Below are 24248 nucleotides of genomic sequence, written 5' to 3'. Positions count from 1 at the left end.
GGAACTAGATAAACAAAAAACAAAGCAAACACAGAGCTAACAGAAGAAAAACAATGACAAAGATTATAGCAAAACTAGATGAAATTGAGGCCAAAAAAACAGACTAAGGATCAACAAAACAAGAAGTTGGAGTTTAGAAAGGATAAACAAAATTGATAGATTGTCCTAGATTAACCAAGAAAACAAGATTGTGCAAATAAGCACATTCAGAAGTGACAGAGGTAGCATTACAACTGATACCACAAAAATACAAAAGATCCTCAGAGACTACTAGGAACATCTCTGTGCACACCCTAGAATATCTATAGAAAATGGATAATTTTCTGGAAACATGAAACCTACCAAGATTGAACCAGGAAGAAATTAAAATGTCAAACAAGCCAATAATTAATTGTGAAATTGAATCAGTAATAAAAAATCTACCAACCAAACAAAAAGCCCTGGACCAGATGCATTCAGAGTGAAATTCTACCAGATGTTCAAAGAAGAACTGGTACTAATCTTACTGAAACTATTCCAAAAATCAAGTCAGATGGATTCTTCTCTAACTCATTCTGTAAAGCCGGTATCATCCTGATACCAAAATCTGGCAAGGACAAAACATAAAGGAATCTACAAGCCAATATCTCCAATAAACACAGACACAAAAATCCTCAGCAAATGACTAGCAAACCAAATCCAGCAGCATATCAAAAAGATAATTTATCACAACCAAGAGGGTTTTATTCCTGGGATGCAAGGATGTTTCAACATATGCAAATCAATAAATGTGATTCATCACATAAACAAAATTAAAAACCAAAATTATATGACCATCTCAACAGACAGAAAAAGCATTCAATAAAAAAGTCCAATGTCTCTTCATGATAAAAACCCTCAACAAACAAGACATTGAAGGAACATATCTCAAAATAATAAGAGCCATTTATTGCAAACCCACAGCTGACATCATATTGAATGGGCAAAAGCTTGAAGCATTCCCCCTAAGAACTGGCACAAAACACAGATGCCCACTTTTACCTCTCCTATTCAACATAGTACTGAATGTTCTAGCTACAGAATTCAGAAAAAAGAAATAAATAAAAGGCATCCACATAGGAAAAGAGAAAGTCAAATTACCTCTGTTCTCTGATGACATGATTCTATACCTAGAAAACCCTAGGGATTTCTCTGAAAGACTCCTAGACCTGTTAAATGACTTCAGTAAAACTTCAGGACACAAAATCAACATACAGATATCAGTAGCATTTTATTATTATTATTATTATTATTATTATACTTTAAGTTCTAGGGTACATGTGCACAACATGCAGGTGTGTTACATAGGTATATATGTACCATGTTGGTTTGCTGCACCCATCAACCCGTCATTTACATTAGGTATTTCTCCTAATGCTATCCCTCCCCCAGCCCCCGACCTCTGACCAGCCCTGGTGTGTGATGTTCCCCGCCCTGTGTCCGTGTGTTCTCATTGTTCAACTCCCACCTATGAGTGAGAACGAGCAGTGTTTGGTTTTCTGTCCTTGTGATAGTTTGCTGAGAATGATGGTTTCCAGCTTCATCCATGTCCCTGCAAAGGACATGAACTCATTCTTTTTTTATGGTTGCATAGTCTTCCATGGTGTATATGTGCCACATTTTCTTAATCCAGTCTATCTATATAATCTATCTTAATCCAGTCTATGCACATTTGGGTTGGTTCCAAGTCTTTGCTATTACATATCAGTAGCATTTCTATACACCCAGGATGTTCAAGCTGAGAACCAAATTGAGAACTCAATCCCATTTATGATAGCCACACAAAAAATAAAATATTTAGGAATACAGCAAACCAAGGAGGTGAAAGATCTTTACAAGGAGAACTGCATAACACTGATGAGTGAAATCACAGAGGATGCAAACAAATGGAAAAATATCCCATCCCCATGAACAAGAAGAATCAATATCATTAAAATGACCATGCTGCCCAAATAAATCCACACATTCAATGCTATTCCTATCGAATTACCAATGTTATTTTTCACAGAATTAGAAAAAACAATTCTAAAATTCATATGAAACCCCAAAAGAGCCCAAATAGCCAAAGCAATCCTAAGCAAAAAGAACAAATCTGGAGGCATCACATTGCCTGAGTTTAAACCATACTATATGGCTATGGTAACCAAAATAGCATTGTAATAGTTAAAAGCAAACAACAAACAAAAACCAGACACATAGATCAGTGGAAGAGAATAAAAAATCCAGAAATAAAGCCATACCTACAACCAACTGGTTTTTGACAAAGTTGACAAAAATAAACAATAGAGAAAGTGCATCCTATTCAATAAATGGTCTGAGAAAACTGAGTATCCATATGCAGAGGAATGAAACTGGAGCCCCACCTCTCACCATATAAAAAAATTAACTCAAGAGGGATTAAATACTTAAATTTATGACCTCAAAATATGAAAATTTAAGAAAAACTCTTGTGGACATTGGCCTAGACAGAGAATTTATGACTAAGACCTGAACAGCAAAGGCAACAAAACTAAAAATAGACAAATGAGACATAATTAAACTGAAGAGTTTCTGCACAGCAAACAATAAACAAACACACAAACCAGAAACAATCAAGAGAATAAACAGACAACCTCCAGAATGGGAAAACATTTGCAAAGTATGCATCCAACAAAGGACTAACATCCAGAATATATATGGAACTTAAACAAATAGCCCATTAAAAAGCGGGCAAAGGACATGAACAAAGATTTCTAAAAAGAAGATATACAAGAGGCCAATAAACATAGGAAAAAATACTCATCCTCACTAATCATCAGAGAAAAGCAAATTAAAACCATAATGAGATACCATCTCATACCAGTCAAAATAGCTAATAAAAAGTCAAAAAATAACAGATGTTGGCAAGGATATGAAGAAAAGAGAACACTTATACACTGTTGGTGAGAATGTGAAGTAGTTCAACCCTTATGGAAAACAGTATTGAGATTTCTTAAAGAACTAAAAATAGAACTACCATTTGACCCAGCAATCCCACTGCTGAGTATCTGTCCAAAGGAAAAGAAATTGTTTTATCAAAAAGACACCTGTACTTGTGTGTTTTTCTCAGCAGTATTCACAATTGCAAAGGCATCGAATCAACCTAAGTGACTATCAGTGGTGGGTTCAACAAGGAAAGTGTGGTACATATGCACAGTAGTATACTATGCAGCCATAAAAAAGAATGAAGAAATATTTTTTTGCAGTAACATGGATGCAGTCAGAGGCCTAAGTGAATTAATGCAGAAACAGAAAATCAAGTACCACAAGTTACCACTTATAAGTAAGAGCTAAACAATGGGTGCAAGTGAACATAAAGATGGAAACAGTAGATGCTAGAGACTTTAAAATTTGAGGGGGCAAAGGTTGAAAAACTACATATTGGGTACTATGTTCACTGTGTGGATGGTGAGTTACCTAGAAGCCCAAACCTCAGCATTATGCAATACACCCATGTAACAAACTGCACATGTATCCCCTGAATCTATAATACAATAATACTCAGTACCACATATTACTGTTCCTAGAGGTGGTCAACTGTGTGCCTGCCCTGGGGGACCCTACTGAACATTGCTCTCTTCAGTACCTTTCCTGCCTCTATTGTTCAGGGGCATCTGGTCTCCTCTAAGTAGGGGTCCTTTTCACTTCGTCTTTCATCTCCAGAATCACAAATCATGGTCATTTCTGTTTCACATCACAGTACAGGAGAAAAAAAATAGATACTCTCACACCACATATGGCCAATGACATCCAAATTATTCTTCTATGTCTGATCTCTCTGTGGAAGTCTGAACTAAAGCAGCTAGTGTCTATTGTAATGGAGCCAATATCTCCATTTAGGTACCTAATAGGTAACTTAAACTTAACATGGCCAAAAGGTTAACTCTATATTCCTCCTCAATCTGAACATTTTCCTCTCTCAGGCTTTCCCATGAATAGAAATAAATGTATTCATTTATAGAAACTCATTTACCCAGTTGATCAAGCCAAGAACTTTGGAGTCAAAATCAAATTTTTTCCTTTTCTTTAAAATCCACATACAATTTATCAGTGAGTTATGTTGGCCACACATGCAAAAACACATCTGGAATCCATCTGCTTCCTTTTTCTCCACTGCTCTACTACCCCAGTCCAAAATTCCATCACCATTCACCTAACTTGCCTCTTAACTGCTGTCCCAGTTTTCACTATTGCACCTATATATATTTTATTGGCCTGGTAATCTTATAAAACAATATATAAAATCATGTCACCTCCATTCTGAATATATTCTACATTTTAATTCTTTATTTTGTATGTGTGTTGCAAGTCTATCTTTCAGTTTTTTTCGTGTTTCTATTATGCTTTGATTAACATAAAGTTTTAATTTTAAAGCTTTTGAATGTATAAGTATTTTCCTTTAAAGTTTGTCATTTTTGTTTTTTCTTTAATAAATTCTAACCTGAGTGTATAAACATTTATCTACATTTCCTCCTATATGTTTAAATGTTTTCCCTTTCAAATGTAAGTTTTAAATCTCCTGGGACTGACTTTTGTGTATATATGAGGTACATATCCAACTTTTTCCTTACATAGTTAAACAATTGTTTTGTCAACATTGTTGAACACTCCTAATTTTCCCATTGATCTGAAGTGCCACTCAGGCTGGAGTGCAGTGATGTGATCTGGGCTCACTGCTACCTCTGCCTCTTGGGTTCAAGCAATTCTTCTGCCTCAGTCTCCTAAGTAGCTGGGACTACAGATGCATGCCCCCACATCCGGCTAATTTTTGTATTTTTAGTAGAGACAGGGTTTCGCCATGTTGGCCAGGCTGGTCTCGAACTCCTGACATCAGTTGATCCGCCCGCCTCAGCCTCCCAAAGTGCTGGGTGACGTGCCAAATTTGTTCACAAATCAAGTTTCCATAAACTTATATATTAGTTGTAGGGCTTCTGTCTTTAGTTCCATTGAATACATTCTCTATCTCTATGCTAATATTACACTTTCATCTTAGTTGCTAGAGCTGTATAACTTTTTACTGCAGTTGAAACAAATCTCTCCATTTACTCTTTTGCTTTAGGAGAGTTTTGGCTCTTTTCCGGACTCTTGGAATTCAGTGCATGGAATCACCTTGTTAAGTTCTATGAAAAAAAATTATGCTGAAATTTTAATTTTATCCAAACTTTAAGTTGAGATTAAAATTGATATTTAAAAAACTATATTGAGTCTTTCTAAAAAGATGGCGTATCACTCCACTTATTTAGATATTTTAAGATATCTTTCAATAAACTTTTGTAATTTTTCTACAAAGTGCTTACATATTTTAATGGTTTTTACTTAGTTGCTACTATAAACACAAAATTACATTTTCTTCCTTTTGAGACAGAGTCTCGCTCTGCTGCTCAGGCTGGAGTGCAGTGGTGCAATCTTGGCTCACTGCAGCCTCTGTCTCGTGGGTTCAAGTGATTCTCATGCCTTAGCCTTTCAAGTAGCTGAGACCATACGTGTGCGTCACCATGCCCAGCTAACTTTTTGTATTTTTAGTAGAGACGGGGTTTCACCATGTTGTGCAGGCTGGTCTTGAACTCCTGAACTCAGGCAATCCACCCGCCTCAGCCTCCCAAAGTGTAAAATTACATTTTCTATTTGTTGTTGGTATATAGAAATGAAGTAGATTTATTTACATTGATTTTATTTCTAGCAACACTGCTAAACTCTTATATATCCTAATATTTTTCTATACATTCTTTGGGTTTTCTGTGTAGACTTTCAACTATATTGTCTAAAGAATTATAGCATTTGTTTTCAATTTTAAGCACATAATTCTTTGAATTATTTTTTCCTTGTCTTACTACCCTGTCTATAATGTCCAGAATAATGTTGAACAGAAATTGTGATAGGAATAATTTTTCCTGATTCTAAAGAGAATGTTCATATTATTTTAGAAAAATGATAGCAATAAGGCCTTTGTAGATTCCCTTTTTCATGTTATGAACATTCTATTCTACCATGACAAGAATTTTAGTCATGAATGGATACTAAATTTTGTTACATATCTTTCCTGAGTCTATAAAGAAGGTCATATGGTTTTTCTCCTTTCAGATATTATGGGGATGCAATGTGTTGATTGATCTGCTGATATTCAAACAACCTTGAAATCTTGGAATCAACACAACTTGGCAATCTCATCTTTTAAAATAAATTGCTAATGTGCTAATATTGCTAATGCTAATATTTTGTTTAGGACTTGTCCTAGTCTGTTTGGGCTTCTATAACAAAACACCATAAACTGCATAGCTTACAGAAGAAATTTATTTCTCCTATTTCGGAATACTTGTAAATCCAAGATCAAGATGGCAGTAGATTCAGTGTCCAGTGAGAGCCAGCTTTCTGGTTCATAGATGGTGCCTTACAATGTGTCCTCATATGGTGGAAGGAAAAGGCAGTTCTCTAGGGTCTCTTTTATAAGGACACTAATCCCACTGATCTAGTCACCTCCCAGAAGCTCCACCTTCCATTACTATCACACTAAGGATTACTATCACACTAAGGTTTCAACATATGAATTGGGTGGGGAGGGTACAAACATTCAGACCATAGCAGGCCATTTTTACTTAAAAAAAAAAATTTACTCTATTAACTATTCTTGGATGATTTAAGCACTAAATCTATCACTGTCTAAGAAGAAAAATATAGGACCATTCTAGACATTGCAAGAAGATGAAATTTAAAACAGGGAATTAAATTTATTACAAAGTTGTTAGAAGAGTTAGAGGAACAAAAAAGGAAAGTAACTACTCAATGAAGGTAAATGAGGGTTACAGAAGCAAAAGAAAAATGATGTTACCTAATGCATATGTTTGCTATGATTCTGAGGCTGCTGTAGCTGGAAGGAAGTTGACTAAGCAGTTACTCTTCTACTAAGCACCTACTCTCACAGGTGGCTGCTACCACCACAGCTAAATTTACTATGGCTGATTGAATTGACAGAAATTAGAAACAAATTGCTTCTATTCTGCTAACTGTCCAGTCTCTTGTCAGTGCCTCACATTAGCAGAAACAAACAGGAAGCCAGATGGCAAGGAGATTATGAAATATAGTTTGCAGACTTCCAGCCCCAAAGATAAGTGTATAGAGGGCAAGTATGGAATACAGAGAAAACATTAGACATCACAAGTATCAAGATTTATGCTTACCTTACAGAATGAGACAGAGAATGTTCTTTCTTTTTCTATTCTTTGGAAGCGTTCAAGAACATGAAACTATTAATTAATATTTGCTAGAACCAACTGATAAACCATCTGGTCCTGGTGGTTTCTTTGTATAATTATATTTTAAACTACTGATTAAAGTTTTAACTATTAATTCACTACTGAGGTTCTATTTCTAAAATGTGACAAAGGACGTGGATGATCTAGCTATTGTTCTGACTTATTCTCTCATTCTCTGTTTCCTAGCCTTTTTGAATCATTTTAATACATTTTTCCTGTATTTTTTTTGTGCTTGTGGACACACTTTCATGTATCTAAAGCATTCTGTAATATTTGTGAATTCACAAAGATCAAACTTTATACACATATCTAAACTTACACATGGAGTGAAAAAGGAAGCATTCCCTAAATGTGAGAGATTATACATGAGGTGAATGCAGTTGTGAGCAAGGATCTCAAGGGCATGAGATCTGTGTAGGTCCATAGGGCTGTCCCTTGCCCTGTAATGCTCTGCTGTTGCTCGTGGAGTTTTTAATTTTTGAAGAAGAGGTCCCACATCTTTATTTTGCACAGGTCTCTGAAAATTATGTAGCTAATCTTTTGTGAGTATTGGGAGAGATAGATTGGGAGTTAAGTGTTCTTTTTCTTTTTTTCTTTGTAATTAACTGTGAAAATAAGAGTTCTTCAAAGACCTATTAGCAGTATTATTCAAATACTCTTTAAGAGAGGAATTAGAGTATTGATTTAAGAAACTTAGGTTTATAATTTAATAAAGGAAAATTGGGCTTAATATTTAGGTGGACTGTTCCAAAAACCATGGGGAAAATAGAGAATTTACTTTTGAAAATCAAATAACTATGATCCTCAGTTCATTTTTATAGAATTTTACTACAGAATTAATTTAGGTCAATTGGTTGCCAACGGTTATGTCCACAAGTTAGAATAAGCTTTTAAAAGCTTTGGTTACAAAATGTAGTAGGCCCACACTTTATTTAAGTTAATCACAATAATCAATGTTTTTGTATAAGTAGATAGATGCTGGTCTGAGACAGTTTAGCATCTATAGAAGTTGAGACAGTTGTTTTAGGACCAAAGATTGTAAAACATCAGTTCCTGCATTGCCAGTTAAGACCTGTGCTTTCATAATATCTTTTGACATAGATGTATGTGGCCAACCATGAGTCAGAAGAGTTTCATCTCACAGGTAGTCTGAGGGTCTCCCATCAAATATTTTAAACTTAAGTTTTTTTTTTTTTTTTTTTTTTTTTTTTTTTTTTTTGAGACGGAGTCTCGCTCTGTCGCCCGGGCTGGAGTGCAGTGGCCGGATCTCAGCTCACTGGAAGCTCCGCCTCCCGGGTTTACGCCATTCTCCTGCCTCAGCCTCCCGAGTAGCTGGGACTACAGGCGCCGCTACATCGCCCGGCTAGTTTTTTGTATTTTTAGTAGAGACGGGTTTCACCGTGTTAGCCAGGATGGTCTCGATCTCCTGACCTCGTGATCCGCCCGTCTCGGCCTCCCAAAGTGCTGGGATTACAGGCTTGAGCCACCGCGCCCGGCCTAAACTTAAGTTTTTAAAGAACACCCGTCATTGGTTAAATGTAGATACCATACAATACTGGAAGGTTTCTCTCACATTCTGCTGCACATTTGGCCTCTCTGATCAAATAAAGTTTTGTTTAGCTTTTACTTTATTTGTTTGGGTTTGTTTGGTTTAGTTCTGTTAGTCTTGACTAAATCAGAACCTGGTGTGCATGACTAAGAAATTCCTGGGGTACGAGGGACACTTTCTCTCTCCAGGAAGTTATAATAATCTTGGAAAGTTTTTAGATGCCTATAAATTCTGGAGAGAGTCGAGGTCCTCATTCTATCTCAACCTCCTCAATTTGGCAAGTTCATAGAATTCTATTCTATTCTTTTTTGTGTGTGTAGGAAATATCCTTGGGGAACAAACTCATCTGTAGACCAACCTAGAAGGTTGGGCCATCCTGGAAATAGCATAATAACCAATTTTGATGAAAACACATTGGACCTTGTAAAAGATGGATGAAAGGAATTTTTGGGCTGGTAAGTAGTTTCTAGATAACTAGATTAGGACTCTGGAACAAGGGAAGGATAAAGTCTGCCTCAAATCAAGGGGAAAATTTTTTCAGTGAGAAATGAATTGACCCCAATATAGAAGTAAATCAGGATGCTGAAACACTTCTTAGATACTGATTCACAATTGCCATTTTGATCTACCTCCACATAAAAATGGCCCAAGCTACTTGGGAGTGAGAGTTATAAGTCTACCTTTTATATGTAAAATACCAACATTAATATCAGAATAGCTGATATTAATTTACTGAGAATGAGTGCATGGTGTTCTTTAATGAAATAATTCATAATTTTCTTTAAGACTCACGAAACAGGTATAATTATTATCCTTATTTTAATGATAAAGGATCAGATAATTTAAATAACTTCACCAAGTTAGTGAATGGCAAAATCAACACTCATAGTTGATCTCTGATAATAAGGTTTGGCTACAACTTTCAGCAGTCTTATTATGTAATTTCGACCCTAGTGAGAAGAGAGCCTTCTCCAAGTTTATTGGGCTAGAGACAGAGTATTTCAAGCATTGTAGTCATAAATGAAAATATGCATGTAGAGAACTTGATATCATCCCTTGCATAGTATAAACAGTCAGAAAATACTACTACTTACAATGTAGGGAAACTAGAATATGAGGCATAAAAGCATAAATGTTAGATTCCAAATTCTGTGTTTATAACCCAGCTTTAGCTTATATGACTTTCAGCAAGTTTCACTTTCCTTATCTGTAAAATGGGTGTAATAATAACCCTCACTTCACAGGGCTTTTGTGGAAAGCAGATCAGATGGTATTATATTTAATACCACGGCACATAAAAAGTGCTCAATAAATTGTAGCTACTGTTCTTGAATCCACTATTATTGTTATTGCTTTTAAGTCCACAAAGTCAGTGCTAGTGCTTTTAAAATCATTGATATCAGCAACTACAGAGTAAACAAATCAGACCAGGAAATACAGGTGTGTTCCTCTTGAAGTGCTTAAGCCATAGCGCATCTAGCCACCAAGCAGTGGAATTGAAAACAGCAAAAAGCCTAACAGTAACCCAGAAGGAAGAATTTCCTGGCACCTTGCCAGAGGAAAGAAGTAAACTTGAGGGACTTGGGACACCAATTATTTTGCTGAGTGGATAGTCAGAATCCATTTTCACTGCCATTGCATTTGTTAACTGATGTCCTTGATTGTCCTCTGCTAGTCTCCTGTGCCATTGGGAGGCAAAAGCTCCCTATCTAACACCTTTTTAATTGTATACTTCAGCCTTCCCAGTTTTCTCCTTCCAGCTCAGAAAGCAATCGCTTACAAATATCATATGAAGAGAGAGAGAGAGGGAAAGAGAGAGAAAAACCTTTCTACAATTTACAAAATTGCAGGTAATTCTGTTATTCAATTAGGATAATACCTGTTTCTGTCTGAGCATAACATTGCATTCCAAATCCAAACCCCAAATGGGCAGCAGATGCATAGAAAAATAAAAGAAGAATCATGTACACTCATGGTGTCTCTATTCTTACCTTAGAGAATAATATTCTCCCAGAATTTTCTTGTATGCCTATCCGTTTGAAACAGAATCCGTTTCAATTGTTTCAAAGAATGCAAAATATCGTCACTGTAATTGCTTCCACATCTTTATGAATATTGTAATATCTGTAATGCGAATGTAATCTTAGTAATCCTATACTGCATTGCCTTTTGAGAAGATTTCATTTCATATATGGTTTTAGAACCCTCATAAGGAGAATTTTTATTGATAGAAATGCTTTCTATATTTTATTTTATAATAATCAAAGGAGTAATTGGCTTTCCAAGGTTAATTATCTCTGTCTTCTAAAAATACTTGTTGGTTAATGAAAATATTTAAATTCTTTTTGTTTAAAAAAAGCAAGGCACAACATACCACATTATAACAAAATTCAACACATTGTACATAGATAGTTTTGGTTCTGAGCTAGGGAACACAATTTCCTTGAACGTTATAGTTTTTATATTCTATTTTAGTGCTATAATTTTTCCAAGCAATACATAATGTACTTCTGCTCTCTGTAGATAATTTAACACCTGTGAATTTCTGTGCCCTACAACTGTGGAATGTGTGTCTCAGAGGCTTAAGGATCTGAATTATATTGCAAAAATAACGAGCCAAAGACTGATTGTAAATGTATATTTATTAACACAGCCACTAATTTTTTCTACTGCAGATCATAAATGGATCCTCCAGTGTGAGACCCTCAGTAATGACAGCAATATGTTGGCTTTAGTAGGTTTCGATTTTTCAATGATTAAAACTGAAATCACAGCTAATATTCTTTTTCGGAGGATTAAACGGCGAGAGTGTGTCAGTGCCAGCCCAGTGCGAGGGCACTGGCGAGGTGTACCTTGGATGTATGACTCCTGCGCTGGGGAGGGCTGAATAGAGAGTGCAGCTGAGCCAGGGCCCTGACAAAGAACCACACATACCGTGCATCACCTCACCTCCTCCCCTAAATCGTGCACCTACAGAGGGGAAGAGCTACATTTAAAAAGGATCTTGACTCTTTTATTACAATTGAGCCTTTTCTATTGTGAATATAAGATTTTATCCATCCAGCTACCAAAATAGTGTATGGTCAGAATCAAAACATATTAGGACTGAAAGTTTATGTAGAAAGTACTTACATTTTATGAAAGAGGCATTTTATGAGAGACGAGGACATAGGGGCCTGGAGAAATTATTGCCCTCCTAAAGGCAGAGGCAAGGAGGGGTTCCACTAGCCCACGGCTCCCTGGTCGCTGTTGTAGCCCCTCTCATGGTATTGTGTGCCCATAGAGCAGTATTTTTGAAGTTTCCTAAGAAAGTGAAGGGGAAATTTTACAGGCACGAGGACCCTACATTTTAAAAAATTTGTCTGAGACTAAGAGCAAAGGGAATACCTGAAGTGCTGAAAAAAACTTTGTGAAGACATCTGCCAGACTACTGCTTTCTTTTAGACTCAGTAGTTGGACAAGTTTAAGAGGCCTGTGCAGCAGAGTGGAGGTGGCTGCGCTGAGATAGTCTCCTCTGTTCACATTTACCAGGGCAAAGGATTTAAGAGTCTTCTGGGACCAGATGACAGCCATGTTGAGGAAAGGGGAAAAAAAGAGCCAAATGATATGGACTGGAGCAGTTTCAAGTCCTGTCCTAGAGGAGCTTCCACACAGGGTCTCTGGTTGGACAGCTAGAAAACCAGGATCCAAGGACTGAGTGACAACTACAGGAATAGATTTCATTCCCCATCAGGAGGGGGGGCCTCTGATGAGCCCAAAGAAGTATCAGCGAGAGAAGGAGCCTGCCTGAAACCAGCACAGAAAGCATCCCTTTGCCTCTCCCCTTGCTCCCACTTGCCACGCCTGAGGGGCTGAAACCATAGATAGCAAAGAAAAGAGGGGAGAAGTATGAGAAAGAGGGAAGACACAGCTAACAAATGCCTCTTCCTAATAAACAAGTTCTTGCTTCTGTGGCTTGTAGCTAAAAGAGGAGAAGGAGACCTCTTACCCTAAATAAATATGGAAGTGTTGATTGATATATTGGACTGAACATGTTTCATGTGTAAGTTGAGATTTCATTTTGTGATCTTAAGTGATGGTTGAACTCTATTACTTAAGAGTGAGAAGTCAGGAAACTGCCAAGGTCTTTATCAAAAAGCAGAAGGCATTTTCCACTGAAGAAATTTTAAAACAATGGGAAACAAAAGGAAAGTAATGCATTGATTAATGAATCATGCTTGCTCACCATACTGTTACAGGGTGCTCTTTCCTCCTCAGGCCCTTCCTGTCCCTTACATTACAGTCCTCCTCAGCTAGAGGTGGAGTCTTTTCTTATTTTAACCATCTATGGGTCCAGGGTCAATCCAGTCTTTGAGTAGGAGGCAGTGAAGTAATTTTACCCCATTCAGTCTGGAACTCGGCATCAAGTTATTCTCGTTTTAGTTTGGGCTATGATTTGCAATTCCCTATGTTGGTTCTGTGGCCTTGACTTTTCTTCTTTTTCTTTATTCTTTTAATGATAATTTTTGCTTTGTAAACTTTTTTTTCTTTTAAAATCATCCAGCCTAAAATGGCATGTGCCTTGTTTTGTTGAAACCTACCTTATTTTGTTGAAGATAGTAATTATAGACCTTATGTGTGAGTATACATGCACACACACATACATATCTTTTGTTTGTTTGGGTCCCTGACTTTCACATTAGATACTTTTTCTCAATAATTTGGTGATTTATCTGGCTGGTTATTCTTTTTTAAGAGTCATTTATTAACAAGTTGATGGCAGTCTCATGGTGCATAGCACATGATGGGAACACGAGGCAGTTACACATTCACCCTGAGGATCACCAGCTCTCAGCATCTGTGGGGCTTTTCTTTTGGGTTGTGGCTTCCTAAGAGCAGTGGTTCAGTAGTGGTTCAAACTCTAACTGAGTTAGAATCTCTCAGAGAGCCCGTTAAAACACAGAAGGTCGAGACTCACCGCCAAAGTTTGTGATTGGGTAGGTCTGGGTAGGCTTGCATTTCTAACAAGTTCCTGGATGCTGAGCATGCTGTGGGCTTGGGGAGTACACTTTGAAAAGCACTGTCATGGTGCAGGATTTCTTAACGTTGGCACTATTGACATTTTGTGCTGGGTAATTTGTTGTGTGGTGCTGGCCTGTGTATTTGTAGGATGTTTAGCAGCATCCCTGGCGTCTATCCACTAGATGGCTACCCCTAACAACCCCTATCCACACACCAGGTGTGTGAAACAAACATGTTTTGAGACATTGTCACATGTCCCTCTAGTGAACGAAATTGCCGTACATTGATAACCACTGACTCCTTTAGGAATTCTCTCTCCTGCCTGGAAAATAAAAGTGCAGCAGTAAGCAATCTAGAAGACAAAGGGAAAATGGGCTTCAGACTCACTATTCAGTTGGCAGAATCTATTAAATTCCCTCACTTTCTGTGTTGCCTTTCACCAATGCCACCCCAGTGTCCATTTTCAGCTGTAAATCTCTCCACAGGTAAACCTGTTCAATAGAGGTAGAAGAGGGCCAGGTACCTGGGGAGGGGATCTGGGGTGTAACTGAGATTCACATAAACTTTCAGTCTATCCTCCAGTTTGCAGCTTTACCCTGAAGTCCTGCTACCAGAGGTACCCACTATCCCAAGATTTAAGTATTTCCAAGATTCACCAGAGCTAAGCAGCTTCCTTCCCTGCAAGTTCACAGTTCTGTTTTCTCTGGTTTGCCAAATCAATTGCTATTTATCCATCTGCTTTCCTGAGTCTAAAGTTTTGTTGACATCTCTCATCTGCTGTTACCTGCTCTCCCACTCTCTTGTTCTTGTAGATTTATGGCTTTTAAGCATTTATTTTCATTTTGGTGTGTTACAGAGGAGCAATAGTAAACATGTGTGTTTAATCTGCTGTGTGTAGCCAGAATTTCCAGCTGCTTATCTGAAACTAGGTTTGGATAAGAGGGAAGGTGGAAAGGATGTAAAATATGTACATTGGAGAGGTGTTATTAATGGTTTTGGTTAAAGAAAAAAACGGAAATTTGAAGATACTAAAAACACTCTATTCACGTTTCTTTTGTTCTGCCTAAAGCCCTGTTATATTTTTATCATCTGTTCAATAAAAGCAACATTTGAAACTAACAATATAGCCCTTAAGAGGCTCTGAAATAAAGGTACCTCCAAAATAGACATCTTTAAGCAAGATAGTATTTATGAAAACCCATTATAAATTTCAAATAGACACCTATGTTGGGTTATGAATCATTATGTAAAATCATAAAGATTACAGGTTGCCATTTTACCCACAAAAGAAAAGGCATACTTTCTTACAGTTAGACTTTCTCTTTAATTTACTCTTAGATGCAATCTGAAAGTGTTATTTAGGTATTAGTCACACTTGCTCATGTATAATTCCTCTTACTGATGAGAGAGCTCAACTCATGACTTTAAGGGATCAGGTGGGATTTAGCTATAAAAAGTAACCAAAAAGGATACTGAATTTAATTTCAATAATTAACAAAATGATAGGTGGAAATTCTTCACAGAAAAATATCTGGCTCTGGGAAAGTCATTGGATCTCTCAGGAGTAAAATTCCCTCAATAGGGGAATTGTGAAAAACATAATAGATAAATTAAGTGTCATATAAACAAAACTTTGACCTGGCATTGGACTTCTTTTGAGTTTTCTACAGGTATAACTATATGCAATTTTGAAAAATGCTCTCCAGCTGCTTCTAGGAACAAGCAGTGCTTGCTGAATACCAGTACTTTAAAAATCATTGGTTATCACATACTCATTAAATATGAATTAATATTATCATTGTATTATGACTTATTTGAATCTTAATGCGTCCAGAATTGGTGGATTCTTGATCTCACTGACTTTAAGAATGAAGCCGTGGACCCTCGCAGTGAGCGTTACAGTTCTCAAAAGAAGACATTCATACAGCCAACAGACACATGAAAAAATGCTCATCATCACTCGCCATCAGAGAAATGCAAATCAAAACCACAATGAGATACCATCTCACACCAGTTAGAATGGCAATCATTAAGAAGTCAGGAAACAACAGGTGTTGGAGAGGATGTGGAGAAATAGGAACATTTTACACTGTTGGTGGGATTGTAAACTAGTTCAACCATTATGGAAAACAGTATGGCGATTCCTCAAGGATCTAGAACTAGATGTCCCATATGACCCAGCCATCCCACTACTGGGTATATACCCAAAGGATTATAAATTACTCTACTACAAAGACACATGCACACGTATGTTTATTGCGGCACTATTCACAATAGCAAAGACTTGGAATCAACCCAAATGTCCATCTGTGACAGACTGGATTAAGAAAATGTGGCACATATACACCATGGAATACTATGCAGCCATCAAAAAGGATGAGTTTGGGTCCTTTGTAGGGACATGGATGCAGCTGGAAACCATCATTCTTAGCAAACTATCACAAGAAGAGACAACCAAACACCGCATGTTCTCACTCATAGGTGGGAACTGAACAATGAGATCACTTGGACTTGGGAAGGGGAACATCACACACTGGGGCCTATCATGGGGAGGGGGGAGGAGGGAGGGATTGCTTTGGGGAGTTATACATGATATAAACGTCATGCACATGTACCCTAGAACTTAAAGTACAATAAAAAAAAAAAAAAAAGATGGTGTGTCCGGGGTTTGTTCCTTCAGACGTTCAGATGTATCTGGAGCTTCTTCCTTCTGGTGGGTTCGTGGTCTCGCTGTCAGGAGTGAAGCTGCAGACCTTCCTGGTGAGTGTTACAGCTCTTAAAGGCAGCACGCCTGGAGTTATTCGTTTTTCCCGGTGGGTTTGTGGTCTTGTTGGCTTCAGGAGTGAAGCTGCAGACCTTCGTGGTGCGTGTTACAGCTCATAAAGGCAGCATGGACCCAAAGAGTGAGCAGCAGCAAGATTTATTGCAAAAAGTGAAAGAACAAAGCTTCCACAGTGTGGAAGGTTACCCAAGCGGGTTGCCGCTGGCTGGGGCAGCCTGCTTTTATTCCCTTATCTGGTCCCACTCACATCCTGCTGATTGGTCCATTTTACAGAGAGCTGATTTGTCCATTTTGACAGAGTGCTGATTGGTGCATTTACAATCCTTGAGCTAGACACAGATCACAGAGTGCTAGTTAGCTAGAGTTAGCTAGATACAGAGTACCAATTGGTGTATTCACAAACCTTGAGCTAGACACAGAGTACTGATTGGTGTATTTACAAACCCTGAGCTACACACAGAGTGCTGATTGGTGCATTTACAATCCTTGAGTTAGAGTCACAGAGTGCTAGTCCTCCAAGTCTCCACTAGGTTAGCTAGATACAGAGTACCAATTGGTGTATTCACAAACCCTGAGCTAGACACAGAGTGCTGATTAGTGCACATACAATCCTGCCGCTAGATACAAAAGTTCTCCAAGTCCCCATCCCATTCAGGAGCCCAGCTGGCGTCACCCAGTGGATCCTGCACCGCACCCGGGCTGCAGGCGGGGCTGCCCGCCAGTCCGAAGCCGCGCTTGCACTCCTCAGCCCTTGGGCTGTCAAGATGGGACCGGGCGCACGGAGCAAGGGGCCTCGCCCGTCGGGGAGGCTCAGGCCAAGCGGTAGCTCACGGCAGCGGGAGGAACTCAGACATGGCGGGCTTCAGGTCCCTCCCCCAGGGAGGCAGGTAAGGCCCGGCGAGAATTTGAGCGAGGCGCCGGTGGGCCGGCACTGCTGAGGGACCCAGCGCAACCCCGGGAGCTGCTGGCCCGGGTGCTAAGCCCCTTACTGCCCTTGGCCGGGGGCGCCAGCCGTCCGCTCCGTGTGCGGGGTCCGCGGAGCCTGCGCCGGCGCCCGCGTCCGCGTCCGCAGGAACTCGCACTGGCCCGCGAGCGCCGCGGGCAGTCCCCGTTCCCGCCCACACCTCTCCCTCCACACCTCTCTGCCAGCAGAGGGAGGAGGCTCCGGCCTCAGCCAGCCCAGAGAGGGGCTTCCACGGTGCGTGGCGAGCTGAAGGGCTCCTCAAGCACCGCCAGAGTGGACGCCGAGGCCTCTAGGAGGCGCCGAGAGTGAGGGCTGCTAGCACATTGTCACCTCTCATTAATATATGGACAAACTACAAGTTCCCTCCTTAAACTATATACTTATTGTGCTTGTGCTTTCAAGCTAATGAGCATTGAGAATAATATGGTGTTCTTTTCCTTGATTTTCAGAGCAATATTTGTTGGCTTATACTGGCATGTTGTGTAACCTATGTGCTTAGATGAGTCAATAGTAAATATGGGAGGGAAGCAGTTATAGCCACCATCATAATTATGTCAGAAAAATATCATGTAAATATATATATTTCAGAGATACATATATATAAAAGAAGTCATGCAAATACGGTTTACAGTGTCAATGAAAACTTGCAATTGAAGAGTTATATGTGGGAATAATTTTCATAGGAACCGGTGAATGTAGTGGCATAATCACTGGATTAGACATTTGGAGATTGGGTTATGTGACCTTACAAAAAGTCATTTGGCCTGTCTGATTTTTAAATCTGTAAAATGAAGATAATATGTGTCTCTTTCCCAACTCTCAAGAAGTCTATGAGGATTTATGGAGTTAATATATATAAAAGCACTTTATAAGCTATACATACTACACGAATTTAAATTATTGACAAGAATAGAATCATAGAAAAATAGAACTGATAATATCTACAAGAGGTTGTTTGGTTCATTCACCTGCCTAAGTTATTCAGGATAGTAGCTTATCTATTATTCCTTTTATTTGTTTTGGAAATATTTTCATTTTTTCCAAACATTCCAAGCATAGTATTTTAAATATAAAACGATTTTTTAAATAATTTAAATTATTGGTAAGCAGTAGGACATCATGTGAATGGTATTTTTCTTATACATATGATATTAATTCTAGAACGATGAGCTCCCCAAAGTAGGATACCCTGATGGACTTGGGGGAATTTGTGACTTCCATAAAAGAGCATGTATATGTGTGCTAAGGAGTGATTTTCTGGAAAGAAGGTTCATATCTTTCATCATGCTCTCAAAGAGATTAAAAGAATGGGATATTAGGGGCCAGGCATGGTGGCTCACCCCTGTAATCCCAGCACTTTGGGAGGCCGAGGTGTGTGGATCACTTGAGGTCAGGAGTTCGGGACCAGCCTGGCCAGCCTGGCCAACCTGGCAAAATCCCATCTTTACTAAAAATACAAAAATTAGCCCGGCGTGATGGCAGGCACCTGTAATCACAGCTACTCGCGAGGCTGAGGCAAGAGAATCGCTGGAGCCTGGAAGACGGAGGTTGCAGTGAGCTGAGATCCTGGTGCTGAACTCCAGCCTGGGCAACAGAGCAAGGCTGTTCCCCACCCCCCCCAGAAAAACTGGAATATTAGGAAGAGTGGAAGGAAAGAAGGATAAGAAAATGTGAGAAAAAGAAAAAAGAAGAGAAAGGAAATAGAAAACTTGAGCACATTGCTAGAAGAGTGTGCTATAGGTTATTTGTGCTTTTCCAGAAGAACTGAGAAAACGTATTTTGGGCTAAAAAAATTATAATTAAAAAATAATAACTTCAAATCATGAGGGCTTACTGCATTCAGGTACTGTGATAACAACTTTAGTTCATGTTATCCTTACACATCACAACTACCCCATGAGATAGGGAAAGACCCACAGTCCATTTTAGGAAATGCTTGGCCCAAGTGTATGCTCTATTAAGGTGAGTACATTGGGGTCAGATTTTGGAATTTAGAATTTTTCAATTTTTAGAAAGATATGTTGGTGGCCTTAGCATACATTATATATACACTATACCCAGGAGAGTCTGAGTGAAATCATAATGGGATCAAATAAAAGTTTTAAAGAGCTTCACATGAGTTCATTTCATATAGTTCAGATTTTGATGCTGAATGAACTATGACAAAGCATTTGATTTTCATAGCTTTTAGGATTTTGAAATTGCAGACAAAAGATTGTAAACTTGTATTATTATCATTCCCATTTTGTTAACCACAAAATGGCTTTAAGACATTGGTTAACAGCTCTGGTTTGCACAGCCTGGAGATGACTGAGCAGACTGCACATCAGGCCTTCTGACTCCTGGTCTGTGGATTTTCAGAATTTAATGCAGATGGACCAATGAGAAATCCTGAGTTACAATCTGGATGTACTTAGTAGCCACCACCAGCTATTTGCCTTATTGTTCTTACTGTTACTATTAGCTATTATTTTCCTGAACACCTGTCAGCAACTAGATGATAAGGGAGTGGGAGAAAGAAGGTAGTGATGGAGCCCAATGCTTTCCTAAAATCCTGATGGGAAGGCTGACATTCCAGATTTAGATGAACTAATAGCCAGTTCATGAGCACCTTCCAAAGAAGAATCAGAAAGAGCTCACAGAACATTCATAAAATATTTGTTGAAGACCTACTATGTGTTATTTATTGTTCTAGGCACTGGGAATATAAATACACGTATTTTATTACCATATATGATACTATGTATATCTCTCCTAACAGAGGTGATATACATATAACCAAATAATTAAAATACATTGTGATAAATGCTATAATAGGGTTCATTAGGAAATACTGGGAATGTCAGGAAAGTCTTATACAAAGAAGCTGATATTATATTTGGACTTAAAGGATGAGTTGTTTTTGTAGATAGAAAAAAGACAGAATATGTAGAATGGCTGTTCTAAAAATGCACTTTTAATTTCTGCTCTTGACCAAGATGGAATGACAGGGACAGGATTTATTCCCCACTGGAAGCAACTGGAAAACTGGAAAAATAATATACAAAACAGCAGTTCTCAAGACATTGTATGCAAGCAACAGAGGACAGCGATGCTGGAGAGATGGGAAATAAACAAGGTAAGCCCTACACGTGTCCCAGCTTACTTCCTGGAGAGAGTATTCAGGCTGCAGGCCTATAGCAGATTCTCAGAGCAAGGAGACAATGTTGATAGTCTGGGAAGGCCAAGGTGGCTAGAGGCCACAGAGTAGAATGCCAGAAAAGAGAGAACTACGTAGATAGAAAACTATGCAGATCTGTAGGGAGTCTTTAAGTATTCAACTGAGTACTAATCAACACATGCATGTCAGGAAACCACCCAAGGCTGGGGGCAAGAATCCAAAGGATTAGAGGGGAAATTCTTGGAGCTCACATGGAGCCACAACTGGAACGTCTTCCCACCAGCCAGAATGGAAAGCCTTATAATTCGGTGGGCAGTTGAGTAGAGTACTCAGAAGAATTTTGCCTCACTAGTACAGCAGAAGTCAGGCCTGGACTATCACTGCTCTGTTTCTGCCTAACAAAGCTTAAAAAAGCAAGACTCAAAATGATCATATGCTTTCCAATGAACTATCTCCCATAACAAAGCTCAAGAATATTTATAGAAATAAAATACATATGCAGCACCCAAGAAGGTAAATTTTACAATGTTTGACATCTAATAAAAAAATGTTTTCTTTTTTTGAGACAGAGTCTCACTCTGTCGCCCAGGCTGGAGTCCAGTGGTGAGATCTCAGCGATGGGGTTTCAACATGTTGGCTAGGCTGTTCTCGAACCCCTGACCTCAAGTGATCTGCCCGCCTTGTCCTCCCAAAGTGCTGGGATTGTAGGCGTGAGCCACCATGCCCAGCCCATCTAATAAAATATTAATAGGCATAGAAAGACACAGGAAAACAGGGCCCACAAACAGGTATAAAATAATTAACTGAAATTAGCCCAGAAATTACATGGATAATTTGTTATTAAGGACATTAAGCTTACTGATAAGGTTGTTCTGTTATTAAAACAGAACACAAATATTCCATATATTTATGGAGCTAGAGAAAAGACTGAACTGTTAGTTATAGGTATGAAGTTACAAAAATCTAATTTCTCAAGGTTAAAATTATAATGTGTGAGATAAAAAGACAGACTGGATCAAGGACAGATTATAGGCATTGCAGAATAAAAGATTAGTGAACTTGAAGACGTGGCAATAGAAATTATCCCAAATGAAACTATCCAAGAGGGAAAAAATCCTGAACAAATCAATAAAGCATCAGTGGGTTGTGAGGCAACATCACGCAAACTAATACAGGAGAATATGGAACCCCCACAGGAGAAGACAGAGAGGGACAGAAAAACATTTGAAGAAATAATTAAAACATTTCCAAATTTGATGAAAATTATAAACCCTCAGGTCTAAGAATCTTAAAGAACCCAAGCATAGGAAACGTGAAGAAAAGTATGCAAAGACATGTTATAATGAAATTGCTTAAAACCGGTGAAAAAAAGAAAAATTTAAAAGCCAGAAGCGAAAGACACATTAGATACGAAGGAACAAAGACAAGGAGGAGAGCAGAGTTCTTGATGAAAACAATGCAAACTAGACAACAGTGGAGCAACATCAGGAAATACCGAAAAAACAAAAACAAAACTTTTGGCCTGTAATTTTTTATCCAGGGAAAACATCTTGCAAAAATGAAGGCATATATTAGTTAAAGGAATTAATCACCAGCATACCCTGCCCTACAAAAAATGTTGAAAGAAGTCTTTCAAGCAGAAGGCAAATGATGGTAGATGGAAATTTGGTCCTATAAAAATAATGAAGAGAATTAGAAATGGCATGTAGAAAAATATAGAGACATTTTTCTATTAAATATCTTTAAAATACAATCGATGGCTTGAGGCAAAATTAACAACCAAATATTGTGGGGTTTTAACATGTAAGTTTAACATGTAGAAGTAAAACACATGAAAGCAATAGCAAAACAAATAAACAAAAAATACTCAGAAGGGGAAAATTAGAAATAATTGTAGACCTGACATGGCTAAGAAAAGAATCAGTAAACTTGAAGCAGATCAATCAAAATTTCCAAAATGAAATGCAAAGAGAAAAAAGTAAACACACACACACACGCACACACACACGTCCCCCAACACATTAAAAAATTGTGGAAAATATAAAAATGGAATAATACAAACCAATCAATCCAAAAGAAGGTAGTAAAAGGAAACAGGCAATAAAGAACAAATGGAAAAAATGGGAAATAAATATCAAACACATATCCAATAAAAGACTCAGATCCAGAATATACAGAGAAGTCTCAAAACTCAAACGACTCTTCCCTCTTCAAAAAAAGAAATGGAGAAATCTGAACAGAAACTTCAACAGATACATGAATAGCAAGTAGGTAGATAAAAAAAAAGTTAAATAGCACTAATCATTGAGGAAAGGAAAACTAAAGTCACAAAAGAATGTCACTATGCACCTATTAGAATGACTAAAATTTAAAAAGACTGATCAAATGGGGGAGAATGTGGAGCGACTGGAACTTTTACTCCTTGAATGGTGGGAATGTAAAATGGTCTTGCCACTTTGGAAAACAGCTTGGCAATTTTAAAAGAGATACATAAAGCTGCTGTATGACTCAGGTATTGCATGCTCATGTAACTATCCCAGATAAATAAAAGTATGTCTACACAAAGATTTGCACATGAATGTATATAGCAACTTTGTTTGTAAAGGCCCCAAGCTAGAAACAACCTAAATGTCCATCAACAGGTGAATAGATTAACAGTGTTACAATCAATGACATAAAGAGGAATGGATTATTGATATACTCGAGAACATAGATAAATCTCAAAATAACTATGCTGATTATTATTTATATAAATGTATAATTCCATTTATATAAAATTCTTAAAATTACACAGTGATCTATAGTGATACACAGCAGATCCGTGTCTACCTTCCAGGTATATCTGACTTCATCTTCTGTGTTTCTCTCCTTTGCTTCCTGGGCTCCAGACAAGCAAATCTTGATGTTCTTTGAACACCTCAAGAATGTGCCTGTCTCAAGGTTTACATATTTGCTGATTCCTTGACATGGGTACTGTTTCCCCAGAGAGTTTGCTCCTTACTTCATTCTGGCCTCTCATCCAGTATCACGTTGTCTAACGTGACTCCCAATGATCTCTGCCTCCTTGTGTTTACTAGGTGAGTGTGGGCTGGACCTAGTGACTCACTTGTAGCAAATAGAATGCAATAAAGTGATAGGATGCCACCTCCACAATGAGGCTACAAAAAGAGTCTGGCTTCCATCTTTCATGCTCTCTCCCAGTCTTTCTCATTCTATCTTTCTGGGAACTCTTGTCAATTGCCTTATGGAGAGACCTATAAGGCAAGGAACTGATGTCTCTGATCAAGAGCCAGTGAGCACCTGGGGCTTGTCACTGGCCCTGTGAGTGAGCTTGGAGGCAGATCCTCTCCCAGTTAAGCTTTGAGATGACTGCATCACCAACCCTGATGGTTGACTTGTGAGAAACCTCTTTGATTCACAGACACCCAGTTCATCTGCACCTGGATTGCTGACCCATGGAAATGGCAACGTAATAAATGTTTGTTATTTTAAGCAGCTAAACCTCT

This window comes from Trachypithecus francoisi, unplaced genomic scaffold (genome assembly GCF_009764315.1).
Source record: "Trachypithecus francoisi isolate TF-2019V2 unplaced genomic scaffold, Tfra_2.0 Lachesis_group15, whole genome shotgun sequence".
Lineage (NCBI taxonomy): Eukaryota > Metazoa > Chordata > Mammalia > Primates > Cercopithecidae > Trachypithecus > Trachypithecus francoisi.
This window is presented reverse-complemented; position numbering follows the sequence as displayed.